The sequence below is a fragment of the Aphis gossypii genome, chromosome 3, assembly GCF_020184175.1.
Source record: "Aphis gossypii isolate Hap1 chromosome 3, ASM2018417v2, whole genome shotgun sequence".
NCBI classification, from domain to species: Eukaryota; Metazoa; Arthropoda; class Insecta; order Hemiptera; family Aphididae; genus Aphis; species Aphis gossypii.
Window position 1 is genome coordinate 25,706,568 of NC_065532.1, and position 24,532 is coordinate 25,731,099.

Below are 24,532 nucleotides of genomic sequence, written 5' to 3' on the forward strand. Positions count from 1 at the left end.
CAACATAAATTCAGAGAAAAAATGTGGGTTTATTGGTATTAGAAATGTCAACATTTGCATGTGCCCAATTCACACGCAAACTACACAAGAGGTACAAGTATAATTTGTCATTTTTTTTTTATTTATTTCTAGATAATGTTTCATATCTACCGACTACACTTAAATATGTTTGACTTATTAATGTATTATTAACTAAATAATATAACTGTGCAGGCACTACTGTAAAATATAAAATAATGAAAAAATACTTTTAAAAAAAATGTAACACTTACTTAACAATAATAATTATGCTACCTACCTAATCATTTTGATATGACAAATTGTTTAATAAAATGATAAAATAATAATTATGAGCTACCTACTCGTTACTACTATAATTCTGAATTTATATAATTCAATAAAATTGTAATGAGTTCATATATTATATAATTATACCTGTTAGTATGATTTTATGTTTCTTATATGGTATCTGGATAATTATATTTTTATACATTTTCAAACGGTAGATACCTTAAACAAATACTTTTGTTTTAAACATTATCATATTTTTGTATTAAAAACATATTCGTTTAATGTTTACGTTAATATGATTGTATTATATATCAGTTTGTTTCCGTTGTCACAGTGTAATTCATCTGCAATTCATGATTCATTTTTTAATTATTCAACAGTAATACAAACTAAAAACACATTTTTTTCCGTATGATATTTTGAACAAAATTAACAATTTATTCATATCGTTGTTGATGAATATTTTGTGAATCGAAAGCTGACTTTATGTAATTCACAAAAAATCGATAGTTAACAAAAATAATTCCTATAAAGCCCGTAATATTTTCCTTTAAAATTTTAATCCGATTAAATAGAATGCAATTATTATGGAGTATTATGTACGTATCAAAAAATAAAAATAAAATAATATTTTATAGGTATTTTATAGTTAAAATATTATTTTATTTCAAATTAATTTTGTGATAATTTTTTTCTCCTAACATTTATATTTTTAATTGATTCATAACTATTACTATTATAGCCTATAAATTCAAAACATTTTTATAATTTATAGAAGAATAATACACAAAGTATGTTTAATATTATATGATCAATCATGTTTCTATTTATAAGAAACAGTTATAATAATTGCAATAGGTTATAATATTTGATTTTTATACGTTTTCATACTTAGATAGCGAACATTTAAAAGCAAATCGTAATATTTTACACTTCATATTAGTACATAATATATCAAATAATGGGTCTAAGGCTTGAAAAGTTGAAATAAACAATTTCGTAGACAATCTAAAATAATGTAATATCGTTACCCCGCATCAACAGACTTATGGTGCTTAGGATTCTCTAATGGATTTTCTGACTACATAGATTTATGTCCAATCAAAACACGTTTATAATTAATTTTGTGGTATAGAACTGTAATATTCTCGAGATATATTGAGTTTCTTTTTTCCTAAATATAATTATATAACATAATTTTTTTTAATACTATCTAAATAGTATTATGTATTGTAGGTTTGTGGTTTTATGCGCCGGAATGTTATTTCTTTTGTCCCATTTAACCGACAATGAGATAAAATTAAAATTAAATTATGTATTGAACCGTTCCCCTTCATCAGTGTATTAGGTTTTTTTTTACGCGCACCCTTTAATTTCACGTACGAATTGCAGTTTCAACTCCCCGCGGAGATCTCGGACATGTTATTGGAGGAAAAATGTGAAAACCAGCAATAAGGCGTTTTCCGTGTCGTCGTCGCCGCAACAGTGGTAGTAAATACTAATAATACGCGCGTATATATACGTATATATATAAATAATAATAATAATAATAATAAAAAGCCAGTCGACTGTTACGCGAAAATGCAATGTAACGTTATTATACCTTATACTATGTCGGTATATATAGCGCACGCTATTTAGGTACACATCCAAAGGCATGATGCTTTTTATTTTTTAACACTTTATTTAGTGTAAACTTGCTTACGAAATTTGATTTTTAATACTGATAATAGTATTGTGATGGCCTGGGATTTTCACATTTACCCGTAACACCACAGTATTTACTTGTAGATATATTGTAATGTCATGTTAAACGTTTACCTGTTGTCAATAATATAATATTATAAAATACTACAAAATATTACAATATCTACTCATAATATTATAAAAATATGACTGATATCCGTGTTGATATCGTAGTATGGGTACGTATTATATTATAATATCGAATAACAGGAGAATTATAATCGTGTGACGTTCTACTGATGATGACGACTCGTCTGTAGTTAATCCAGAATGGACACCTAATTGGGTCGTAAATTGTCACGACGGATATTTAAACTAATAGACTGCGATTATTATTATTAATGAAATTAATATGGTATATTTGTCAAAATGTTTGTCAATCTGAAACCGACATCTAAAACGGATTTATATCGCGACATTAATATACATATATCCCTGCACCATTTCCCTTTTGTGTTTTTATCGACCGCTCTTGTCAATTTGTTCAACAATGCTGTCTTAATACCCGTAATGATTGCGGTACACAATAACATCAATTTTTAAATTTATTCGCCTAGTATTGTGATTACAGTTTAGCACGTCTGCATTAGTTCATGACCAGAGTACTAGTTCAGTGGCGTCATTACGATTTTAATAGAGTTGGCATAAGTTTTGATCGATCCAATTAGGTGACTTAAAAATAATCCGCTTTGATTCCTAACAATTGAAACTATTGATCACGATCCATAATGTAGACCCGCCAGCCGACCCAAAGCTACTTTAAAATTTAGGGTTAGGAAAATGTATACTTCTGTCCCTTCCCAAATGACTCCCCTTATTATTATTATATTTTAAGACGACCTGTTGAAAAGTCAATTATTTTTGTCGATGAATTCAAGCGCGTGGTTTAAACGTTTTGTGGGCGTGTGACCACACCGACTCGTGCCTTAGGCGTATATACTACTAATAAACATGACGTTGGTACTCGTGATGGATTCTGAGATCTTTGTGACCCACCCACGACAAGGTTCGAGGACTACTGCAGCCGTTTAGGCGGTGCGTACGCACTCTAATTCACCGGAGTCACTATATAGACGATAACGTTTTCATTGTTTCCGGAAGATAAAACAATTAAACCGATAAAAATTGAATTAGTTGGCACGTGGCGGTGATCGTCCGCGCATCTCTTGTTGTACATACACTGCTAGCGTAGGTGTGTTGTGGCGAGGCGAAGCGAGAATAAAACTTGAAAAAGCGGTCTTGCTCACTCAATTATAATTTAATATATAAATATAATAATAAACACGTGTTTACTACAAAAACTAGCAACTTCCGTTTGCGTAATCGAAAATATCGTGACGTTGGTAGTATATATACCTACTTTACGGTGGCCGTAGCTTTTTCTAGTAAGACGTGTGTTTGTCTCGAGAAGCAAAATAAATTGGTGTTTGGAAAAGAGACCAGTTTTGAAAAACAAACTGCAGTATAGGTTTTTGTTTTTCAAATTTTCAAAAATGTCACTTTCGCTTCCGGAAGAGGGTTTAATGATAACTTTTTAGTATAACTATTATGAACTTTTTCATTGTACGAACAAGAATGCCGAATACTTTGCGTTAGACAACTTGTTTAAATTAACTTATAATAAAAACAAAAATAATAATGTCCACTATATAACATGGTATTAGATGTATCAGTGGTGTCGCTTCGGAACGGTTGCGGACCTTATCGCACATAGATAATACTATTATGCGGGGACAAGAATGCAAGCACGCTCAAACAGTGACAAATTAGGTTTTCGAAATTAGATGCACCCATTACTTGTTAGGTATACCGTATACATTATGGAGCTCTGAAATTCTATTGGCCTATTACACGTTTAGCTGACATAAAAAAACGAAAAATCATAATGGGTAAGTACATTTATGTGAGATATATTATACCAAAGGGGGAAAGGAGTGGGACCTCGTAATGAATGTAAATGGTCCACGCGCTCGCCTTTATAAATATTTATGTGTACGGATTGAATTATTAAAAATGCTAATAATATGATGGGGATTAAATTATTATACCATTTAATTGGAAATAAAGAAAATGTAATATCGATATAGGTACTTGATATTATTAGTAATCATTAAGAACAAGAATTATAAAAGTATTATATTTTTTACTATTTTAAATGATTTACAAATATTTTAAAGAATAAGCACTTGTGTGCATGTATATATTTATAATAATAATAATATAATATATAGTTTATAATCATATTTAATTTTTATGAATTCGAATAAAAAATGATTTCATAATAGGTATAGCTTATGAATTATAATATCATTATAGAGTTTGTTGAGCTAAATATGACTAACTATATAGATAAAAATATATAGACTATATATATGTTGACAAATTGTTTTAAGATATTTGAAAATAATTGTGTTTGGTCCAATTATATTCATATTATATATAAATGTAATATGTAAGTTGGTAAAAGTAAAATAGTGACTTATGCTGATTATATTTGCCTCTTTTTATCAAATAATTTGTGAGCAGAAGTAAGCTTTAAAAAAACATACGATTTGAACCAAATTTAAAAATTAAAAATGATTAAGGAAAAAGTCTTAATTATGAATTATGATAAAGCAAATGTACATGGAATTTTCAATAAATAAATCAAATAGCTCCGATTTTCTTCTTAACATAACTTTAATAAATATATGGAATGTGGTCCTCAAAATTGAAATTAAGTAAAATAAATATCGAGCATTTGCAGCTATTTAAGTATATTTCATAATAATTTAAGGTTGTATCTTTAAATTAATAATATAGTTAATAAGCTATGCTCCATAATCTTTAAATCCGTTAAACTAAAAATATGTTACTGGTAAAAAAATATACAAAACACATATTATGTCGTGTTTTATCAATCTATATTTGAATACCGTCTTCTGGTTTGGGGTTACATAAAAATCAATAATTTAAAAGATGTGAAACAAAGCCAAAATAGTATATTAAGAATAATCTTAAACAACAATTCTTTAGAGAGATCAACAATAACAAAATTATAAATTATTGGGTGCTCTTCTAATAAGACTTCTTTATAAAAAAACCACAATCCTGCTGATAATTGAAAAACTCATCTCATTTCAAAGTAACCAAATAAATTTTATTATTACTTAGAACATACAGTTTATTATTTGCCTGTAAGGTATATTAAAAAACTTTTTGTTGACTATTTAAGTCCAAACTTTTTTAACCAAATTCCTATTACTTCAAAGAAAGATATTCACTAGGTACAGATTATTTAATATGAGAAAAATAGCGTTTAACTATCTTTTTTTAGGTGTATAATCCGGATACCCTTTCTTATTAATATAATAGTTTTTACTTGTTAATGATTTAATAAGTTACACATAATTTGTATATTTTTTCATTAACTATATATATGTATATTTCATGTTGTCTGTATACTTATTTGATCTATAACATGTATTTCGTCTAACTGCCCAAAAGTAAATCTTCTTTTATTGCTGCTAATTTTTTTTTTTTTTTATACTTCATAATCAATAATTTATAAAATAATAATAAATAAATAAATACTATATTATATCAAAATATGATTTTGTAAAAAAATGTATGTATATATATATATATATACATATGTGTTATTATTTATAATTATCAAATCGATAACCTATTAACTTTTTATATTTGGTGTTTCGGTGTATTTTATTACACTTACAATTTTCATGTACACAACAATGATATCAGATTTTTGACTATTAGTTGTTGCTTGAAATACAAGCATTTTAAGTTTAAATTAAGTGATTAACCTTGATCATACAAGGGACTCCAATTTTTTTCATAATTACCAAATGATTTTATAAACTAAATAAAAAACTAAATTTAATACTTAAATCTCAACGTATATTCCATACATATATTTTGCTTTAAATTCATTTAAATTAAAATTAAGAAAAAATAAAAATTTATCAGTCAAAATTATACAATAAAATGAAATAGTCACAAATAAATAAAACAGTGAAAATGCATTTACTAAGCTGTAATGTTTTTGATAAGCGTTTTAAATTATAATAATATTTTACTTGAAACTAAGAAAATGGGAGCAGTGCGTTAAATGGATCATCCTGTATACTAATACTAGAGAAACGAAAAAGAAATAAAAAAGGGTATCGTGAAATATATAATATAATAATATAATACCAGGTCCCTGGGAAAGGGTCAGCAGTGGCAAGTGCGATAACGTCATACTTGACCATGTGCGTGCCGCGCAAAAATGGCCAAGTGGAATATTATCTGCTATATTATACTGCGCAATTATTGTTATATATTCGCATGCATTCAATGACCGTTGTTTCACGTTGTTATAATAAGGCTAGTTTTGAGATTTCCTACTTTGGTTTTGATCGCATACACTTCCCATGCCGTCGTACGATGATAATTGTAATATCAAATAGATTCTTAGGTATGAAGTCACTTTTTTTAGCTGTTCTTTAATTTTTCTCGACGATAATTTATTTCACCGGCTTTAAATGAATCAAGTTTTAAATACGAAATCCGTCATGTTGTATGTAACATCGGGTCTTTTTCAAAAAAATATTATTTAAAAATCATTACACGACATTGAAACATGATGTTTTAATAGGTAATAATATTATTCTTTATAGAGTAATTTTTAATAATATTTAGTCAAGATATTATATTTACATATTATACGTACGATACGCTTAACCCAAAAGCTAATTTATAGTCATTTATAACGGTATAAAATGCCGAGGCCATATATATTATATAATTTATACGATATGATTATATGCTAATACTCTACCGTAATTACTTGTGAACTATTTTTATCAGTAAAATATGGTTAGTAGTTAATTGAAGATACATGAAAGTTATCTACGGGAAAATATAATCAAGACTGTAAGAGTTATAATTATTATTGTTATTACTCAAGTCATGCTATTTCTAACAAATTATCAAAAGAATTTATCTAAATTTCTTTGATACCTTCAAAAAATAATTTAAAACGTATTGTGGTAATTAGAAAATGAAAACTTTTTCGACTAATTATGCTGTTTGTTATACCTACATAGTATTAAACCTTGAATTGTAGCAACGAACAACATCATAAGCAATTTAGTATAATATCTTAGAAATCTGCAATTACTTCTTGTATGCTAGTTACAAAATACTATAGGTAGTTACATTTTCATGTTTCTTTGATACAATCAGTATGCAATTTAAGATGAATAATAGATGAAACAACAGATGTTTATTAATGTAAATTATGTTTTAATGAGAATTAACTAATTTATAATTACTTAACTTAACTTGACTTAATTAATATTGTACTTTAATTAAAAAAAATAAAAATATTATGATACCTTTTAATCGAAATTAAAATATAAACTAAAAATCGTTATAGTTAGTAATTATTATAATATTATTTTATATTATGTTTGTATAATATGTTATTGTGCTTTATTTCTATATTTTACATATAGATTATTTCAGAGGTTTTTTTCCAGTAAATTCGACATAACAGTATAAGGCATTTGGATAATTTAGTTAATCCTTTTGATATTAACTATAGTTAATTAACTTCAGTAAATGACTAATTGCTTAATAAATGTCATAATTCGTCATAAGATAATAGAGTGAAACGTGAACAAATATAACGTATACAAATACACATATTTTAGAAACAACTTTCGATTAAATGTAATGTTTTATATCAAAAATATCTTTGCCGTATATGTCTTATGTATTTCGAATGAAATATACTGGTTTATATTATATATACAATTTATATTATGCGTATAAAAATATATATGTAAGTATTGTCAGAGTTATTCTATTCAACAAGACTAGTGAGTGGATTAACCGTAGCCATTCGAAATTTGTTCACGAAACGTTATACAAATGGTTGTATTTTCTACTTGAATAGTTTTTTAGTTTTTTTTTCTTTTCGTTCTATACACCTCAAACATCCTTAAAGCTCAACCAGGCGTGACAACCGATTGCAAGGTATTCCCAAAAGTTCTTCGATAAATACATTTTGTAGACGCGGATCTGGTAATATTGATTTTTCTATGGTAGAATATTTTTCTATTAGTTTAACCATACCTACTTAATCATGAAATATAGCTAATGCAATAAATTATACAATACATAATACATATTATATATTTTTTTTTCAATAAACATTCTATATCATGATAAAACGTATACATTTACAAAAAATATACAATGTACGTAGTATACTGTTTTAATGCTTTATTTTAAGTACAAACCCTTTTTTTGTTGTTGTCCGTAATTGCGATAAGATATGATTTATTATAAACAAAACATTAAAAAAAAAAAAAATATGTATATAAGCTAAAATTAAAGTCTTAATGAATTTACATATTTTTTACTAATTTTAAGAAAATTTTAAAAATATAGAATTGTAATTCAGATTTTAATCGAAATTAAATAAGATTGAATCGCTTGGTTCTTAGCAATGTTTTTTTTCTTTAATTACTTCTCTCTTTTTACTATCTTGAAATACAATTACGCGTAGCTTGTATAGAATTCGTTGATTCATAATTTACTACTATAAAATAAATGATAAAGATGTTTAAAAAAATTTAAAAAAAAAATACATTTACATTTACAATTCTAAATAAATGAGTACGTTTTATTGATAATACATATTTATTTTAATATTAAAATATCTAAGTTCAAACCATGTTTGTACCTTATTATTTGTTTACTAACAATCGTTATTCGTTAATCGTAAGAAATAAGAATAAATTCTCCTAAAATGATTGAATATTTACTAAGAAGTCACCTTGTTAATTAAAAAGTTATAATTTAACGATTCAAATGCCTAAAAAATATTCCATTTTTTTTATTTTATAAATATATTATGTACATGGACATAATATTATGTATTTAAGAATTTATGTACAATTTGTTCATATTATATTTTATTATGTTGGTATTAAAGTCATGCATCATTTAAGTTTTAATATTTATGGTTTTTTTTTTATGAAATTAGATGGAAGCATTTTTTCAATATTTTGTTTATCTATAACCTATTTATTGTTCTTTTTGAATTAATATTTTTACCAACATTATATTATTTAATATAATATGTTCATAGTTTTAAACTTAACTTAAACCACTTAAAAATTATAACCTAATCAAAATAATTTAATAGAAAATAACTTTGTGTTTATTCTTTAAATAAAATGTTCATTTTATAACGTATAATTTTCTTGAATAACTATAGAATATTTTGACTATTTATGTTCTTAAAATTGTGTCAAGAATAGAATTTGCATATTAATTTTAATATTATATAGTTGATAAGCAAAACATGTAAATAATAACCATTAAAAATATAATATCACAATTTGCACGTTTTTTATATTATTATATTAAATGGTATTTGAAATTTATTATTATTGTTATTATTAGAAAAATCTAACAAAATTCATTAAATAAATTGAATAATAATATTTAATTGGTTTTTCTTGAAATTTGGATCTTTTTGAATAAAAAATATTTAAATACGTTTGCTATTGATATTTTTAGTGAATTTTCTTATCTATAATAAATATGCTCTTTTCTAAGTATTGCATCTTTAAGTTTTTTTTTCAAAAATAAACAATTTTTTATTTTTGCCAACTAAGAATTTGATGTTTTTAAGTAGTTATAATCATATTAAATAATATATAAATTTAAAATTTTTACCTTTAATGATATTAAATAATGTTTGTTTTAAGAATTTTCAAAATAATTTAATTTAATTACATTTTTTTTTTTTTATTAATAAATATGTTTTTAATTAAAAGACGTGAACGTCAATAAAATAAATTAGAGTTTTTGACTATAATATTATTACGTGATTTGTTTTTCTATTTTAATATTTACTTATATATGTTGAATATGTTTGTAAAGTCAAAAGAAACTATAACTATAGTTCAGATTTTATATGAATTTCTTGGAGACAGATCTTTTGATTTCATATACATAGGTGCATACGCGTTTACTTTATGAGGTATATTTCACAGTACTGTTTCGGTATAATTTAACATGATTTCAGAGAGACCCAAACGCACTTTATGTTTACGCGTAAACACAACTAACTTGCGGTACATTTAAAGTTAGTTTGTACACGTGTGTGTGCCCACAACACGAGGCATACGGATGGCAAAGATCAGAGTCAATTATCATGAATTGGGGTTGTGTAATACCATGTAATATTATATCGCGATATAATAAAACGTTTGATTTATATTCATTGAAGACAAACGAAATTTCAACGTAAAGTCTATCATTTCTTTATATTTTATAATACATCATAGGCCTAAATAGATACTTATCTTATGTTTGTTTTTTTGCTAATATTACGCAATGTTATTACACAGCATTCTGGATATGTAATCCTGCTGCACCACGTTTATTCATTTTTCTGTAACCTCTGTAAACATGGTTTCAGTACTTGTGCAGTTAACTTACAATGTAATTATTTGTACATTGTATTTAATATTTACTTATTAATTTATTTAATTAGAATAATTTATTAATTTATCGCAATACGTTCGATATCTCAGGAGGTATGAGGTAAATATAACACACCAAAACAGGTATAGGGATTATTGAAGAAAAGTATGAGCATGTTTATTTCTTAAATTTATGAAAAAAATAAATTAAAAGGTCTATATATTTACTGGGCTATTATCGAGTTTTTAATAAGAGAATCACCATGTATACATTATACAGGGATGCTTCATGTAATAATATGATTAAAACCGATTAAAACCGTTCGAATATAACTCTTGAAATGGTACTGTGTTTTCCGTTTAATCACACTATCCTAGTCGCACCTACGTACGCTAATTAAATTCGATTGCGCTGTAGTAGAGTAACCTATATAACGTTTACACACAAACACACACACTCACACACACACACACACAAAAATATATGACCACGGAAAATGTCATTACCTGAGTTTGTGGATGTTGTGCGTGTTGTAAAGGGAACGTTTGTAATTGAATGTACGTTAATAATTAGCGTGTGTATACAGAAAAAACCTATAATCGCAAAGAAACAGTATTGCAGCAGCTTTGCTGTTAAGCATGCTTAAATGATAATAATATTAAAAAAAAAAAAATACAAACTGCACAGGGGAATATGAGTGAAATATTATAATCTGTGACAGTAAACTTTTATATGAGGACAAAATGAAATACACAAAAGTATAACAACATCGCATGCGATATTTAGTTATACGTATCATGTGCCGTCATCATGACGGTATTATAACACCGAATCTTTGTCTCGCATACATATAACGGTTTTAAACATTATCAAAATGAACTTATACAAAAGTTGACAGTATCTTATGACTTATATACATTTGCATCTTGAATCTTATGACATTTGTAAAACTGCATCTAGTACCTTGTGTATAAATATATTTTTCTTTGGTATATTTTTTATCCTTATATATATTGTTTCGTTTCAAGATTCTAGAAACAAATGGACCTAAATTATTTTGTTATTGAATTTACCTAACCTAACCTAATCTATGCATATATTACTAAAAGCTGTATAAGCAAATAAATAATATTGAATTATTTTACATTTTAACAACATTTTTCTTATTAAAATAATGATTGAAATAAAATATATCATTTACCTTTTTATAATTTTTTTTAACATCTATTGTCCGTCTCCAACATACTTATATAATATAATATATATTATTACATCGAACTATTGTATTCAAATGCTTGAATAATTTCGTTTTCTCGTGAGCCAGTAAAATCAAGCGGGAGATCGTTAAAATTCAATTACATTAGTGTAGAGGCCTCATGCTATCGTCCATATCTTTACTGTCGTCGTATTAATCAACAACAGATGATGTCTGAGCGAACGTTGTTGCTATGCATTATATTTGGAATATTACTGTACGTTGTACATATAAAAGACGCTATCTCAAAAGAATAAAGTGATTTTATTACTTTTCATCGATTTCATACTGTCTGCAGCCATGTACATGAAACGATTTTCGCAGCGTTGGAAAATGATGTATTACTGGACGAATACGTTATCATTATATGCACATCACGCAAAAATATTAGTAATTTATACGATATGTATACACAGAGAAATTCACCAAGCACGTTCATCTCCATATCTCCGTTTATTAAAAGTAATGATTTTTGTAATTCTTGAATTTACTATATTTTCAAATCATCGAGATTTTTGGTACTTTTTAGTGAGTATTCTGAGGCGATAAAAATTTCTTGTTTCAAATGAGAACACTCCTTTTCTACTGTAAATTACTTGTTGAAGACCAAGATAGGTGAAATATCTTTATATTTATTTATGATTTCACTTATGATATACCATTATCACTGTATGAAAAAAAATGCCGATAAAATAATCATAAAGTATTACTCACCGGCGTAATAGGAATATATCACTATGTTGTATGTAAATATGCCATCTCAGCCCATATATTTAATGCTACGTAAATTTGAATGTTTTAATTTTTATATATCAGAAAATAATTTTAATCATTACATATATTGAAATGTATTAATGTTTTCAAGTGTTATAAAGTACCTATATTGCAGTGATGAAAAACCTACTTAATTAAAAAAAATAATGTCACCATTGTCATTATTTTATTTATTAATGAATATTACACATCACAAATTATAATATTCTATATTAAGTAGTAGATATTGACGGTATTGATTGTTAAACAATTGCTACTCTGGTCGATTGTTCTTAACAGAGGGTTATATAACAACTTGAGATCTTAAATATATTACTTAAGTGCAAACTTCTCTGTTTATATATGTTCAAAAGATTTTATAGTATTATAAATATACTGCAGGGGAAAAAATATATAAATTTAGTTTAAAATTTTAAGTAACAATTTACCAGTTGATTTAAATATAATAGGTTAGTAGAATAAATTTAAATGGTGTATCGTATCAAAATCTAAATTGAAATGATGCTCTAATGCATTATTTTAATATCTTTTAAATAATTTGTTGAAAGCCACTTATAGTTTTACTAAAAATGTTAATTGAAAAATGAGAATACAGATGGTATTGGATTATCTCAATTATTTAGTTTAATAGTTAGCTAAATATAGAATTAGAATCTTGGTCTATTTAGTTGTTTTAAAATTTGGTCTTTTATATGTTTACAAATTGTTAACATTTTTAATTATTTAGAATAATTCAATATTTTTTCAAAAATATAAATTATATTCTAAAAAAAATGGTATAATTTCTTACTTATTCTATAACGTAACTGTATTATCACATTTTGATCATTTATTAATTTATTTGTATTCATATTATATCGACTCGTTTACTTTTCAGCTAATTATGAATTTTCAATAAATTATTTATCAACAGAGTTTGATAAACAACGATAACGTCGAAAACAAAAAACTTTTGTACATTTTACTAAAACTAATAATTTTGAATAACTATATATGCCTTATCGATAATGTGAACTGCGTCATAAAACTAACTCACAAAGTGAGCAGTTCATTTATTTATTTTTTCTAAATCAAGTTGTTTGTATAAAAAATAGTAAAACCCTATAGTTATTAATTATATTATATAACATCTATGTTATCATAACAAGAATGGTTTATTTTAAGATCATTCTTAACCATAGCGATGTTAATACAAATTAAAATCCCAAATAATGTAAAATCACCTTTTTGTAAATATATTCCGCAGTTTTATATTACAATCGTAATTGTAACACAAGTAGCACTTTAAATTTAAGTTATTCGTTTTAAAAATGAGAATACATCAAAATATTGATAATTATTAACCAATATATCGAATGTAGTTAATGTTAATTAAATCTTGCGCGAGACATTGATGGTAACATATTTATTATTTATGAAAAAAAAAAAAAAATCAAAAAAAATCACATTTCTTTTCTTTTTTATTGAAAATGTTTCAGCGAATAAACATTATATAACCCTTCGGTTTTATCGTTAAGCATCGCGTAAATTAAAAACTAAATGAGTAATTTGAATTGTTATTTTAACCGTCAAATATTCCAAATATGCACGGCACATGGAATATTATACCCACCATACGAGTACCATTATCGAAGAAGAATTCACCGTAGTTATAGTTTTATTAGTGTGAAAACATCTCGACTTCTATGCGGGAGTTTGTACAAATTATTTATCCACAATACCCATATCGAGTTGTTGGAGTGAGATTTTTTTTCTCTGTTTCTTACTGACGATTACGGAACGATAGTATTTGATTTTTATGTTATGGCCGCCCCGCCTTAACATCGCAACGAGCCATTATATAATACCGAGTCGGTGCAAATTGCAGTCGTATAGTTTTACTGTTCGAAACGGTCCACCCATTACCACCACACGTGGTACACGCGGTATATTTACGGTAACTTTAGTAGTTTCATTTGTATATATATATATATATATATATATATTTGTATAGTGTATATAATATAATCCACGAGTTTAACGAGCTATACACTCATTTTCTTCGGTCAAGTCAATTTTTGTGTTTCAAACAAAAAACACATAAACAATTTTTATGCATGAGGTTCGTAACCGTGTACAGTGTACTACATTTTTGCAATTCGTATCTTTTTCTCAATTATTGTGATATTATGTTGTTACCATGTTTTTTCGATCATTTCGACGTACCATGTTGTCAAATCAATAATTTTATTTTTATACAACTATAGTAATCGAATTTCAAAGAACCAAAATATTATTTAACGCATCTAGCAACATAAATCTATTATTATTTATTTATTTTGTAATCAATATAATAGTAGGTAATATCAGTAATTTAATATTTTGCTACTTTACCATGATTTCAAATCAGCAAGTTTTCAATTAAAATATGAATATAATTTCGATAATTTGATGTATTTTTTTATTAGAATTTAAATAAATTTAAATACAATTCTGGAAAGCTAATTTTAGAATTGATAAATCTAGATTAAGTTAAACAGACCTGATACTTATGAAAAAAACAATAATACACAGTACTTGTTTTTGTTTTCATTGTAACAACTAGAAATTAAACACAATAGTTTAGTGTTATTAAATTTTTGTCTCTGGTTATTATAAATAGGTATAATCAATTAAAATTGTACGTGGAGTAGATAGAACATAATAATTGCTTGCTTAATTTTATATTTTTAAGACAAAGTGTGTAAATAACTTATAGAAAATATGGATTATTTCTTATTAAATATAAAGAATTTATTTCCGTGTAGGGTATTTTTATTTTATTACACTGACCAAAATCTGATATAAGCTCGGCTATTTTAAAAATAAAGTTAAATCAAGTAACAAAAATGTTATATTATATAGCTATATACACATTACACATAAGCTATAAAAATTCCGATTTAAGCCAAATTGTAGCCGATACATATATCAGAAGTCTGAGCATTCACTCGTATAAAATAATATTACATTCCGAGTGACTTAACGATCTAAGTCCATTGTTTTAAGCAATTCGAGAACCATCAAAACATGCATTAAATTTTTAAATTGTATGTCATTTTGGTTTTTAATTTAAAAGATAATTCAGTATACATTTTTTTAATTAGTTACGTTACAGAAACAGTGTCATTATTTGTTTCACTTTAATGATATTGCAAAAACATTATGTCAGGTATTATGTGGCAGTGTACTTAGTTTGTTGATTATTCATCACGAGTTCAACAATTTTATTTTCTATAATATGTTTAATATTACGCTAGGAACATTTAATAATATTTAATGACACCGAGGTCTCCAACCTTTATTATAGACCGCGACCCATTTAAATTATTATTTATTTATTGCAACTCGTTAATAGGTGTTTAAAAATAAATTGATAGATATTTGTATACTGGTTTATTTATATATCATGCGTAATAATATCTCGGTTTTTAAATTAATTTATTATCTTCATACTATATATTAATGTTATTTGCTTCGTTTTTTTATTATTGAATAAAATATACTTTTACTTCATACTTTTTTAAATAATAATTATAATAATATATAAAAATACACAATTATTCTTTTTAATTTAGTGAACTAAAATTAGCTCATGGCCGATCGGTTGAAGACCCTATATTATTCACTCATGACATTTAAATCTAACTTCATACTCGTATACCATGCATTTTTTTATAATATGGTTTAATCATATAATTACATTGTTATCAGTTATCTTACAAATGTGGTAACATGTTAACATAATGTCTAACCGCTTATATAAATATCCAATTATTAACGTTACATTTTACAAGATAATATATAGCTATATTATACTACTTTACGGCAATACTTAAGTTTATCTGTGTCGGTAATGTGAAAAAAATGGTTTTCAATAAGTTATGATAATTGAAAGTGGTCATTAATATTAAGATCTTATACCCGATATCGTTTTTATGCAACTCGCGAGTATTGTAATTTGTTAATGCAATTTACATGGTATAGGGACAGTACTAGTATTATATCTCATATGTTTTTGCGATAAAGTGACAACTACAATAGGTATTTAGATAGTTTGTGATTAGTAAATGAATACAATACAAAATGGTATGGATTTTTATCGATAGGACAACATTTATAATTATTTCTGAAGAATTAAATGGAGGAAAAATTAAAAAAAAAGTGAAATTTTAGTGAGTAATATCGTATTATAAAAATATTTTCTATAAAGTGATAATACCTATTATCTTCATATTTTCCGTATGAAAAAATATTAGTAAATAATAGTAAATAATAATAATAATCATCGCTGGTACAGAAACAACACCTATCTCATAATATAATGAAGATGTAAGAAACACCATAATACATGTTCCCAGCTATTTATACTTATCAAAAATAAAATCCTTATAACTAATTTGAAACATTATTGGTTAAAAATGTATATTTTGTATTTCGGTACAACTTATTTATATTACATGTAGTAATCTTAGTAATGCGGTAAGCAATGCGATACGTTGTGTTATGAGCTTATGACCTACGAGGCTACGATACGCCTTCTATCATTTTTCTTATTTACAGTGAAACCAGTTGTCTAAGCAAAAAAAGTCGCAAATGAAATATTTCCACGCAATATTCATTTATCATTATCAACAAAAACTTCCTTTTGTCAAATTTTTGAATAAATGTTGTTGCCATATCAGTGTTGAAATTCACTTTATTCACTTTTGTGCTTCAAGACTAAACACTTACTTACCCATTTTCATATCTATATAGATAATACACGATAGTTTTATTGACTATTAAAGTAATATTGCGTAGTACGTTGTATGATTCACTGTTTGTCTCGCCATTCAAGATTCTACTTATTTTTATGCGCATGGTGCATCTAGAAACAACAAAGATACATTTATCAACAATTATATGAAGAATATTGTAAGCCTTTGAGTGAAAAACGTACGATGACCAATGGTAAATAAACACTTTATGGATATTAATCCTCCGCATTATACAATATCTATATTATTAAGTATTGTTATTGTTTTAAATTTATAAAATGTTTTCGTTACGCAAACAAAAACTTGTGGTGAAAATATTGTTTTAAATCCATGATCAAACATTATAGTCTTGGATCGTTCACTGAACTAAATTCAAACGTGAGATTCTCACCATCTGATGGCCGCAGTTAAATAAATAATTAAGTGATTTTTCCGAACGTTCGTCGAGCCATGACCAATGGTGTGACTGTCTGTATTGCGTTGGCCATAGTGTGAACCAAAAATATATGAAACAATAATAATAAAAACCAATTATAATGCTAACGCCATACGTCGTATTTTACCATTGATGGTTATCGAGTATAGACTGACGTCAGTCGACGGTTTAGTTGATATTTTTGTTGTGTGTGCAACAACGTCTAATTCAAAGGCGTTTTTTTTTTTTTTTGAAACACCGTTTTTTCAAAGTGATAAAAAAATGATTTTGTGTATGTGTTTGTGTGTAAGCATTTTGTGAGTAGTGAAACGAGTAACGAGTGGCCGGAAAAAGGCGCTAAAAGTTGACGACGGGAGAGTGCAGTGATTTCGAGGGACCTGTCTCGTGGGTTTTGACGGCCGTAATGGAAAGTCATAATGACGAGATGGCGGTTTTAATAAATCCTTTGTAGCTTTATAGTGGGTAGTAGTGGAAACTTTGTCGTGCACTTGATTAAAAAAAAGTTACTTCAACCAATATATAAATATATAACATTGTGCTTCACCACTTTGCCAGTTTGTGCTGTAAGATTTTGAAACGTTGTAACGTATTCTCTACAAACATATACCTGTCAACTACGTAATTATTCTAATGGTAAATAGTAACCACGGTGCACGTATGGTATATCATTCGTGTTAATAACCACGATATTCGCGGTGGTTGGCATTTAAGATGTAGTAGTCATTTTGACTCTATCATTCATTATTTTCTGCATGGTGTCGGTCAGAATTTGTGTCTGACATATTATACTATGAATATTATATTAATGGCGGTCTTGTCGTATTTACCGTGACACTTTAATACAAACCGTCGTTTATACAATATATTATATAGTTTTGTGTGCCTAATGTTCATAGTATAATGACATTTGAATAGTTCGATGTTAATTTATAATACATTGGTGATTTGTATAGTTATATTTGTTCAAAAAATGTGATGTTGCGCTGTTTAACGATTTGCGCAGTAAAAAATAATAATAATAAAAAAATGAATTATAAATTCGTTAAAATACTGTTTTATAATCAACATAATGTGAATCCCGTGTCAATAATATATTATGGTCCTGTATCAATGCACTAATATTTATTTGTGACTTGTGTAGTAATTTGTGTAAATTATGAATAAATGTTACATGTATATTTTGTATCTGTATCACAACTATACAACGATTTGTAATTTGTTTTTAAAAATGATGTTTTTTTTTTAAATTTAAGCCTGAACGGCTTATTAAAAAAAAAAAAAACATTTAAATAACATATCATATTCTGAATTGTGATATAACATTATTTAATAATTTGTATGGATACCTTAATTTTGTTTATACTATATGTAATATCTGCATTAACTGCAATTGTCCCGAAAAAAGATTAGTCTGTTTTAATTTTTATTTTTGTATCTGTAATATTATTATGTACACCAGTGATGAGTATTATTTTAACTGCTAGTGATAAATTCCGAGAAAGTCCCATATACAATTGATTATGAGAGAAAACTTCACTACTGAGATCTATCCAACTTAGTTTGAACATTTGGCTTAAAATTTATTTTTATTGAAGTTATTGAAAGGGTCATTAACGTAAGAGTAATGTGAGTTAATAGTATTTTGAATAATTAAGGTAAACAGTACAAATTTAGCTAAATACTGAATTTTATTTTATATCAGCATAACTCCGTTCATATCTAGTGGTACTAAGCTAAATCTAGCTTAACATAAATACATATGAATAATTTAATATATTAATATGTATATATATTTATATAGATAAATATAATACAATAATCTAAGAAAAAATATTGGTATTTGAAAATATTAATGTTTTTATATTTACTATTAAAAACAAATAAGTTTGAAATTATATAACAATATGTAGAACTCACCAATGGTAATTTTAATTCAAATACTAACTATAAAGTGATTGAATTATTAAATTTTAAATTGTAATCCCTTAAGATCTGTTGAATAGAAGTTACATATAATTTTTTTTATCACCTATACTAAAAGTAGTAATATCTCGTACCTATAGAATTTTTAATGAATAATACCAACTTATACTATATCTGATTTATTTTTGACATACGTTATGCATGAATTAGAACCAATAATAAATTAATGAAAATAAGTGTAAATAATAATGTTTTGTTTCACTTATTTTTTTTTTTTTAATTTAGCATTATTAAAGCTATTTTTAATTTAAAAATTACTGTTCAGAAAAATTCACTTAATACTCTTAAAGTTAAATATTGTTTTATAATTTAAATGTACGAAGAAAACTATTTTCCTATACATCTATATAAAATGGATGTGTTATTCAAAACATTAACTTATCTTCGAGGAATATGTTTGTTTCATATTAAGTTTATTGAATATTTATTTAATTATTTTGAAATTGGGGTAAAATTAAGTTGTTTAAATTAGGAAGTTGCTGGTTTGTATTATATTTTTACAAGAAGCTATAAACTACAAGGTTGTCTAATATTATTATTTGTTATATTTTGAGATATTATTGATAATTTAATAGTTTTTATATGTTATTATGAATGATAATTTCTTTTAACATAACAAAAATACCTATAAATGTAAAATGTACCTACATGCAAACGTTCTAAGTCAAAGAAATATATACATATATATATATATAGTTATAATTTGATTACAATCATATTTATTATGTATTTATATTGTGTTAAAGTTTATAATTTATATTCTGTACATGATTGTCAGAATACAAAGTTTGAGTGATTAAAATTATTAAATTTACATAAAATATTCGATAATATATTTGAATGTGGATTAGTGTAATGCGTACCTATGAAAAAAAAACTGTACAAACAATAATATATATTTATAATTATGTAAAAATATAAATTGTATTTTTGTTTCAGGTAAGAATACATTGATTATGATTTTAAGTAGATGATTTGTAACAATATTCATACATTCTATCTATAAAATAGGTAAGTAATAGATAATTTAAATTTATAACAATAAAAATTCAACATTTTTCATTGAATTCAATAGAAAATTGTCTATATTTAATGTAATATAAAAACACATAAACTGATCAAGGGTATATAAAATGTATAGTATTTTATATTTTTATTTGCTATTTATATATTTAAAATACATATAATTAATAAATTAATATTTTTTTTTCTACAATACATAAAAGTTTCAAAAAAATACATTAGCAAAGATTTTATTAGTTAATTATATATATAACTAAATTAAAAAAATAATACGTCATAGTAGTGACTTAAAATGATAACAAAATTGACATTTAACACAAAGATTAAATGTTATTTATGTTAGCATGAACAAAAATAGTATGTATTGTACAATTGTTTTGAATAAATTTTAATTTCGATTAATTCATAAATATATAAAAAGTATAATTATACATGTCTTTATAAAATACGATTAATATTAAAATTGGTTGTCGTTATACTACAGCAGGTTTTTTTTTTTTAACTTTTTGCAAATCAATCAATTAACTGATTAAAAAAAAATCTCTTTGTACATGGTTGTAACTTATAATCCCTTCGAAATGTACAATGAATAACTCGATTCTTTTTGTATTACAGTACACCTAGATAGTATAAGAACATATTAATTAAAACTGATGATAGCTATCAGCATTTATAGTCCTTCATATTATCTGTGTAGAAATTAATTTTGATTCTTGCCATTTAAATAAATAATTATATAGGTAATTATTTTTCATTATGGATCTTGTAAAAAGTCAATAATTTATTTGATATTTTCATGAAATTTCTTTTGAATGCATTTTTAAATTGTTATAGTGTTGTAATGTAAGCAAATAATTTTATGTGGGTATAAACTAATAAATCTAACTGCAAATGCGTAGTATGACGAATTGTTAATCATAATTTTATAATTAAACAATGTTAGTTATTACCTATATAATATATTATTATCTAATAACTAAGTTTTACTTGAAAAATGACATTTTTGAAAAATTCTTATTTTATTTTTTCAACCATGTATATCGTACTTAACATAATGTTGTTTAGTTGGAAATTGCATTATGCATAATATCGTACTAGTTAGGGTACCACGAATTTTCATGTTATTTGAACGAAATTGGATTTTGACTCGAAATATGTACAAAACGAAAAAGGTCAAATAGTATCATTATTTCAGATGCCAACAGACGTCTATAAACAGCATACATAGCATCCACCATGTTTTTTGGTACGATAATATATTAATGTAATTTGTTAATTTGTCACGGTTGTTTTTTGACTGCAATTTGTATTAACTTACATCTTCATACAATTCTCGTACTGTGTGATTAATAATCATCCTATTCCTTGAAATACTATATATTTTATGCAATCGATTCTTTTCGCAAGGATTACTCTTAAGTAGAATATCTTATTTCAGCATGTAGACTTTTATTTTGTAGATCGTCTGCATTGAACAATTAAAGACATTTTTTGTTTGCTTGCTTTTCCGCTGGTGGTTGTTAAAATAGAACGGAACACTCACAGCATCATTATCATCTTTTCTCGCTATATCTTTAATTGTTCACAATCATCCAAGAGTATAATATATGTACATTTTCTAAGTGCGTAAGGCTTTTCTGTTTAGGAATGTGGAGCGCTTATTTTTGTCTTGTACTATATTATGCGCTGTAAACGTTGAAATTTAACAACATTATTATGTGTGTTATTGCAAAAGTTTGGAATTAAAAAAAAAAAATGCATGACGACCTATTTTATAGCTGTAAAATCACAAAACCAATTCGAAACATTTACGCTCAGTAGGTACGTTTAGTACGTTGTAGTTTCCGACAAGCGCACGCTTCCGTCCAATTAAAACCATAAGCAAAACGAGAGACGCAATGGAAAAAAAACCTTAAACGAAAACGGTAGGATGGTATTCACAGTTTATGGTAATTCCTCGAGTGTTTTACCGTCGGTGCCGGCTAGGCATGGTATAGTATGCATACCTATATAGATACCAACATTGTATGACATGACGTCGTAGTTAACTAGTCGCGGCGCGGTCATAGTGGCGGAGAGAGATGGCAATTGTAGAGTGAGACGCATGTCAAGAGGTTTATCTCTATACGTCTCGTTTAGTCACGTCCACCGATGCGAAATTACAACGTTTAGTCCTTCGCCTCGACTTTGTGCCTGTGTTCACAGTTAACAACAGCGACTCACTTTAGTTATATATCTTATAAACAACTATATATATATATATATATATATATATATATATATATATTATATTATAGGGTCATTGGTTCCGATAAGAGGCTGTTGTTGATACAATACACACGGTTTTAATGAATATTTGTTCTTATTCCTCGCTTTCTATTCTTTTGATTTGATATATTACTGTAAAGTATTTACCGAACGAGTGGAACAGCTATGGTTGTACGATCGCAGTGTGCGTAGTTTGAGCTATTCTTTGTTTATTCGTGCAATGGTTTTTGTTTACTCCAGTTTCGTAAAATTGTATTCTCAATAATATTACAGCCATTAAAATTAATTACGTCTTTTGTACAACACTGTCTAGTCACACACGCAGGTTAGGTTAGGTTAGCTGTTTTAGATTTGTCATTATTCGTCGTGGCCACGGATCTTTATGTAGGAACGCACAACTCGGACTCCGCGGCGCGTTTTGTATGTTAATATTTTTTTTCTTTTCTTCGATTTTCACCACTGACAAAACCCACCGGACCACGCTCTGATTCAGCTACGTGAATCGTCATTAGACGTCGTATGGCTAGAGATCATTATTCGCAATCGCGTGCAGCTGCTGCAGCACACGCGTAGAAAACCATCGACGGTGGTTTTAACATGACAGTAACGATAAAATAATAATAAAATCATATCGCAAACGATTTCGTTAAAACTTTCCGGTTTAATTGTTTTAATTTCATGTTAACCCAGAGAGCGTTGGATTTACCGAACGCCAACGGTTAGTAATTGTTCTGAGAGCGTCATGATAATAATAATAATAATAATATCTTTCCACGACAGTAAGTAATAAGGACGAAGATCTGCGCGTATAATATGCGCGCACGTATGACGGCATCATGAGTAGGCAATTTCACTACACTTGTGCGTTTTACAAACCCTGTTCGCTTGTAAGTTTGTTTGTCGGACGAGTATAAACCTTCGTTGTTATTACGAGTATTATTATTATTATACAAAATATTATAATGTCATGCGAGTTCAAAACAAAACCTATTAGTTTAGCGTAACGATAATGATCGCACATGTCGAATATAGAAAAGCATAAATGACACAAAGAAACGACGGAAGGTTTGTCAAGCCTGTTCATTATTTCGTTGAACGACGGTAAATCGGGACAGAATATTGTTGTGATTTGGCCGAAAATTAACCATTAAAATAAAATTAAGTGATTGGATAAAGTCCGATATAATATATTTATTATATTGCATTAATTCGTATTACAATAATATTTTATTTAAACAAATATTATATTTAATCGTAAAGCTGAAATTAAAAAATTCATCACATAACTCTGCGGGAAAATAAATTGAAATTTAGCAGATTAAATCTTAAAAAGTTAATATTGTCAAACAAATACCGATGTAAGACTATATTATATAATACAAAACCCATTTCATAAAATATATAAATCATTTTATTACTTTAACCTCGACGTTATGAATAACTCAGACGGTATACGCATGATATTACTAGTTAGTAAGGTAGTTTAAT

At 26.3% G+C, this 24,532-nt stretch overlaps 1 protein-coding gene and 1 long non-coding RNA gene across 3 annotated transcripts in view; both read left to right on the forward strand.

Moving 5' to 3' along the window:
• LOC114131428 (lachesin-like) overlaps positions 1–24,532 on the forward strand; it is a 387,860-nt gene that overhangs the window by 50,396 nt on the left and 312,932 nt on the right. The window lies entirely within an intron of this gene.
• Positions 11,734–24,532, forward strand: part of LOC126550940 (uncharacterized) — a 44,889-nt gene continuing 32,090 nt past the window's right edge. Inside the window, exon 1 of the long non-coding RNA XR_007604986.1 lies at positions 11,734–12,244. This is a non-coding gene — a long non-coding RNA (uncharacterized LOC126550940). The remainder of the gene's footprint in view (positions 12,245–24,532) is intronic.